The sequence below is a fragment of the Megascapheus bottae genome, chromosome 22 (genome assembly GCF_031878675.1).
Source record: "Megascapheus bottae isolate mThoBot1 chromosome 22, mThoBot2.hap1, whole genome shotgun sequence".
NCBI lineage: Eukaryota > Metazoa > Chordata > Mammalia > Rodentia > Geomyidae > Megascapheus > Megascapheus bottae.
In genome coordinates this window covers 35,647,865-35,654,398 of record NC_143530.1, presented here as the reverse complement: position 1 = coordinate 35,654,398, position 6,534 = coordinate 35,647,865, and the positions used below count along the sequence as shown (strand labels likewise).

General features: G+C 42.2%; 1 pseudogene; it reads right to left on the bottom strand.

The window, feature by feature from the left end:
- Window positions 1–5,545: 5,545 nt before the first annotated feature.
- On the bottom strand, window positions 5,546–6,061 carry LOC150048514 (mitochondrial inner membrane protease subunit 1 pseudogene; annotated as a pseudogene).
- Window positions 6,062–6,534: the final 473 nt, after the last annotated feature.

Below are 6,534 nucleotides of genomic sequence, written 5' to 3'. Positions count from 1 at the left end.
AGAGCTGAGACCTAGAGACATAGTTTTGATGGCTTCACAAGACCGATAGGCCAGGACGTGCTGTTCAGGGCTTTCCCAAGGTGAAGAAAGTAACACCGTGGAAAATACATCATCTATCTCTCATCCCACTGCTCATGCGTTAAGCTGGGAGCCCAGGGAACTGCAATGCTTGTTAGATTAATGAGAAATAAACTCCACTGTACAGAAAAACTGACAGCTAGAAAACATATCTGTCACAACCCCAGGGGCTGGGTGGAGAAGAAAGTTTCCCGTGAGAACTTGTAACGTAAGCCAGTCCTCATGTGAGTTTCCACTTGGAATTCATACTACCTATTTAGGCTGAAAAAAAAATTTTCACACACAAAAGTAATTTACAGAAATCCTGAGCTCATATCATCACCAGGTATATTTAGTGCATCTCAAAATAGAATGTCTAGAAACAAAAAAAATGCACATATAATTGGATCTTAAATATGTCAATGGTAAAATGGTAAGCCAGAAGATTGGTCTGAACTAATCACTCAGCCCATGGTTCCTGTGAAACAGAAGTAGAAAATGCGAAAGAAAGATTAGGAGAAAAAAGATGAGAGTGAAGTCTGAAGGAATTTTTTTCCAGTGATAGAAATGTTCTAGCTAGCCACATGTGGCCAGTGGCTGCGGTGGGAGATGTTGCTAAGTTATCTGTTGTCTCACCCATATGCCAGACCAGCAAGTCAGAATGAGCCCGAAAAGATAATGGCTGAGAATTTTCTGGAATTATTTACTAATGCTAATGTTTATTCTAGAAGCCCTTCTAGTTATTCTTTTTCTGTGGCTGTACCAAAATACTTGAAAGAGACTAGCACAGAAAACAAGTTTATGTAGCTCACAGTTCTGGAGCTCCAGGGCAAGAACCAGCGTCAGCTTAGCTCTGGTGAGGCCCAAGTTGCAGGTAGAAGGTGCAAGAATTTACATGGGGAGGAGCAGACTACATCTTGAAACAGGAAACTGGAAGGAGACTGGAACCACACAATCTTATCCAATGGTACCCCCTCAAATCAACCCAACGTCCTCACTAGATCCTATCTCTTAAGTGTTTCCCCTCTCAACACTTGAATCCATGAACCCTGGGGGATGTAGTCATCCCATATCCAAAGCACAGCAGCCCCCCTTCAAATCTAAGTAACATAAATAATGCACACCTTGACCTAGCAGAAGCAAACCAGAATACCAAAGGACAATTAAGATTGTTCCAAAAATCCAGATCACCAAGCAAGGAATCGGTTTTGCCAAATGGTGGATGCTCTCAGCAGCAAGGGCAGAGGTGTCTGGACAAAGGAACAGTGTCTTCAGTGTGTTCAAAGAAATTTATCCATTCACAGTACTTTATCCTGTCAAACTCCCTTTTCAGATGCTGGATAAAGACAAAGTATATTTAAGTGAAAGACTGTAAAGAAACTTCTAAAGGTGTTCTGTAGTTTGAAGGAAAATGTTTCCAAATGAAAGGTCCAAGACGCAGTTAAGAATGATAAAAAAGGATACAACTAAATTGAAATAAAAAACTGGTTAAAAATCAATTTAAAAAGATTATCAGCTTACATAGGAAAGCTAGGCAGGAAAAGGTAAAATATTACAAGAACATGAGTACTTAGGATAGGAGTAGCTTGATCAGAATGAGATATAGTATTATATATACATCATAGTATTCTCTCTCTCTCTCTCGCTCTCTCTCTCTCTCTCTCTTTCTCTCTCTCTCTCTCTCTCTGGCACATGTGTGCAGTACTACTGAGACATACCTGCAGCTATCCTATTCCTGGGTTATTTTTACGGCGAAGTCTTCTTTCCTGCCTGGGAATACCATTGAACTGTGATCCACCTACTTTGGGTTCCCATTTGTCAGTGAGATCACAGGTACATGCCATCATGTCCAGATTGCCTTCCAAGGAGATGGAATTACAAAAGCTTTTGTGCCTGGTCTGGGCTGGTACCATGATCCTCTTAATCTTAACTTCCCATCTGGCCTTGGAAGACAGATGTGCACCACTGGGCCAAGCTATGGATTGAAAAGGTCACATGAGCTTTTCTTCCCAGGCTGTCTTCAAATCATGATCCACTCAGTCTCCAATTTCCAAGTAGCTAGGGCTACAAGTATGAACTATTGGCATCTCGATTGTTCTAGTTTTGAAAGGAAGAATAGGTACTAAGGAAAGAATGAAAGCTTTAAGAGACCAAAAGTGGAATTGAAAACGAAAAATAATGACACATGCAGAAGACACATAGAGAAGACCTGAGCAGCAATAATTAAGAAGCTTGGGCACCTGGACTTGTACAGTATATGACATTCACCTCAGGGAGAAAGTTCCACATTTCCACACATGGAGAATTAATATGTACTGTTCTGGGTTAACCCACAAATACAGAATTTCAAAGGACTAAACTTACCTTTACTATAGTTTCAGTTCACAAATAAACTTAGAAATAGTGTACTGAGTACAATGCAGAATGTCAAGCTAAGTGTCAGTTGCTGACATCTGTAATTCTAGCTATTCATGAGGCTGAGATCTGAGGATAGAAAAATCAAATCACCCTGAGCAGGAAAGTCCATGAGACTCTCCAACTAACCAGCGAAAAGATACAAGTGGGAAGTGGCACTGTGACTCCAGGGGTAGGGCAGTAGCCTTGAGCTGAAGAACTCAGGGACAGCACCCAGGCTCAGACCAAAAGCCCCACGACCAAAAAAAAGAAAAATGGGCCAGGAATTTGGCCTAGTGGTAGTGCATGCTAGGCAAACGCCCAGCATGCACAAAGACCCAGGTTCGATTCCTCTGTACCACATACATAGAAAAAAGCCAGAAATGGTGCTGAGGCTCATGTGGCAACAAAGTCTTTAACATGCTGTCAGCCCAAACTTGCGGATGTAGTTCAGTCAGTCCTAGACAGCTAATGCTCACAGTGGAAAAGCAGGAAAAACTATAATTATTATACTCAGTATCAAATTCAGAAGTGTGTATATGTGTGTGTGGGGGGAGTACAGTCAACTAAGTCTTCTTACAGTAAGAAAAAAACAAATGTATATTCGTATTTTAGGTGTAGCCAGGATTTTTATTCTTTCATACAGTTAATATTTACTGAGCACCTAGGAATTCTAAGAAAAGACCACGTCCTGAACTCAGGAGTTTAATAGACAGTAAACAAGAAAGTAAATGAATGCATGCATGTATGCATGAATAACAGTTTTTAAGTATCGATAAGCACATCAATGCTGAAAAAAGTACAGCAGCACTAAGGACTGGAGGGTGAGGTGAGGTGAGAAGCTGATGGTGGTTATTTTAGACATCAGAACATCTTCCATGAGCAGGAACTCAAGTAGCCCTTGGGAAATATAAAAATCCCACATCCTGAATCAAGGAGTGATAAGACACTCCCAGCCATTGTCTTCCTGCACCTGGCCACTTACAGCTTATTTAGGGCCATAGATTGAGGTTTGCCAATCCATATAAAGGAATGAGGCAATAAGGCCATTTTCTCCCGAAGACTTTGACTCCAGAAACTCATTTGGATGCTTGCCTGATTCTGCTTCCTAACACCCTTAGACTTGTGTCTTCATGTTGCCTCTGTCTGTCCCAGCCTATCATCAGCTCTTTTTGAAAGACTTTAATATTCTGATGATTGTGCCTCAATCTACCTCTGTCAGGTTTTGTCTTATTGCTTAGGAGCCTAGCAGAATGGACCAAATTTTAAGCAAGCATTCAAAGCTGTGCTATTCTATTCTACACCCAGCTCTGTGATATCAGCTCCCTGAGTCTCCATAGCTTCATCTGGAAATTCTACATATGATGCAGTATCTTCCAGCATTATGATCCCACAATTCTGGGAAGTTAACTGGTCCTGAAAGACCCCTGAAAATGCTTGAATAACCTGGATTTCTCCCAGATGACGATTTCCTTCTTTACAAGATTTCCCCGAAAAAGCTGAGTTTTCTCCACTGGATGCTGTCCCTGAGCTTTTTTCATTCAAGGCCAGCACTCTACTGCTTGAGCCACAGCTCCATTCTGATCTTTTTTTGTGGAGTCTACTAGACTTTCTTGCCTGAGTTGGCTTTGAACCATTATCCTCAGATTTCAGCCTCTTGAGTTGTTATGATCACTGGGAGCTACAGATGCCAAGCCTGAGTAGAATTTTGAAACCCATGTAGGACTTCAGTGAAAGAATTACCTTGGGGCCGGGAGCATGGTCTAGTGGTAGAGTGCTCACCTCACACACATGAAGCCCTGGGTTCGATTCCTCATTGTTACATACACAAAAAAAGCTGGAAGTGGCACTGTGTCTCAGGTGGCAGGGTATTATTAGCCTTGAGCAAAAAGTGTCCAAGGACAGTGCCCATACCCTGAATTCAAGCCCTACAACTGCCAAAAAAAAATGATCTTTCTAAAATAAGGTATCTCTATGAGAAGCAGCAAGGAGCTAGGGAAAGCACATTCCATGTGCCCTATTATAAAATCCCTGTGTAGAAGCAGGTAGCTAGTGAGTGTCTGAATTGAGTGAGCCAGCTGCTTGCAGGGCATAATCATAACCATCTGTTATTTTGTGCCAGGTGTCTGCTATGCGCTTTCTAGACTTTGAAAAGTTTAGTCCTCCAATGGATTCCATGCAATTAGGTTCACTTTACAGATGAAGAAACTGAGGATCAGAGGGGAATTTTACAGTAATAATTCTGGTATTCAAATGCCAATCTACCCATAACTATAGTTGGTGCCAGGAACAGGGGATTCAACAGGGCTGAGAGGGAGAAAGAAACAAAGATGCGAGGTGGGGATTTGATAGTAGATATGGGGCAAATACAAAGAGGAAACGCTGGATCTATGCCTCTCATACAGGAAGTTGTGTCAGTCAACTTTGGTGGTTTAGTGCTTCTTTGGAGGGAAAACGTTCATAATGAAAGTTCTGCTTGACAGATGACAACGGTTCTGGAGGGAATCATGAGGGAAGATAAGTGTGCACTCGGCATTATCCTAAATGTCGCCATTGGAGAAAGCAGAAAGGCAGGAGGCTTGTCACTGCCTCTTGGGGAGCCAGCACGTGGTGTGTGCAGTGACAGGCTGGTGCTTGAAAGACCTCAAACACACAGGCGCATGCATGCGCATGCAGACACACACACACACAACACACCCATCACCATCTTGAGCTGTTGCACTTGCTGATACCATGATGTACTCCTCTGCTGGCCCATTCGCCAAACATAGGTTTGAGAGAGGTGGGGCACATGCACATTCAGCTTGAGCACCTTTGCAGGCAGGGCTCAGCTTCCCTTCTCAGGAAGTCCTAGGAGTGAACTTGAACCCTGGGCATCTGTCAAGTGTCACAAGGATGGCACATCCAAGGCTTTATTCTTTCCTGACAGATCACGCTCTTTTCTTTTGTGGATTGTTAGTTGTTGCTAATCTCTCGACCCCCCCCACTCCCTCCCTTGAACTGCAGATAGTTTATGAGCATGTACACGGTTTCAGCTACAGCATAGATTCACTTGAATAGGAGGCAATAGTCAAATCAAGAGAATAAATGTTTGCTAGTCATCAGATAATCTGTGGCCATTTAGACTGCCTTGTAGAAATCCTAAATCACTCAGGGGCCAAATCTTAAAGAAGATTCATCCACTTATTAGTCCATATGGAATGGGTACCTGCAGTCTGTAGAATTCTATAGATTGCCCCCTTCTAGCCAAACATAACCTGTTGGCACAGAACTGTGGCTTTTAAAAGAAATCTGATAGTCTAGCAGAAAAGAGTTTGTCTCCTTCCAGACCAATTACTCTGTTACAAATGTTTGATTTTTATATCACCAGGGCTTCTTGTAATCGTAATGTCACCTTTTGGACACCATAAAGAGTTTCTGTGAAGACAATATCTGAATTTTAGATTGTAGGTTTCACTGATGGTCCAGAACATATTAAAACATTACCAATGTATTAAAAAGTACAATGGGCTATATAGCTACGTAGAATAGTATAGCCAACAAGTCAAAAGATTCTTCCCCAGAACTCCAGGAGGCATAGTTCTATATTGAGTCTGCGAGCATTGGCCATGCATCCGTTCTAACCTGCATTCAATTTTTAGAGTAGTAATAGGCTTTCCAGAAAAACAATCTAAAGCATCTCAGAGCAAATATATTTAATCCATAATTATGGGATATCTAAACCCCTCAGTAGTCTCATCCAGGTTTACATAGACATGCATTTCTGTTATTGTTTGGATCAGTTATGTGGCTTGAACTTGGGGCCTGGATAATTGTCCTTTGGCAAGGCTAGCAGTCTACCAGTTGGAGCCACAGAGCCACTTACAGTTTTTCTGGGGGTTAAGTCTTACAGACTCTCCTGCCCAGGCTGGCTTTGGACCACAGTCCTCAGATCTTAGCCTCCTAAGTAGCTAGGATTACAGGTGTGAGCCACCAGCACCCAGCTCTGTTGTTATTTATAAGAGATGATATGAGATTACTGTAATCTGAACTTTTTAGCCTAGGGCAAGGCCAAAATCACATAGCCTGTGTGAGAACACACTC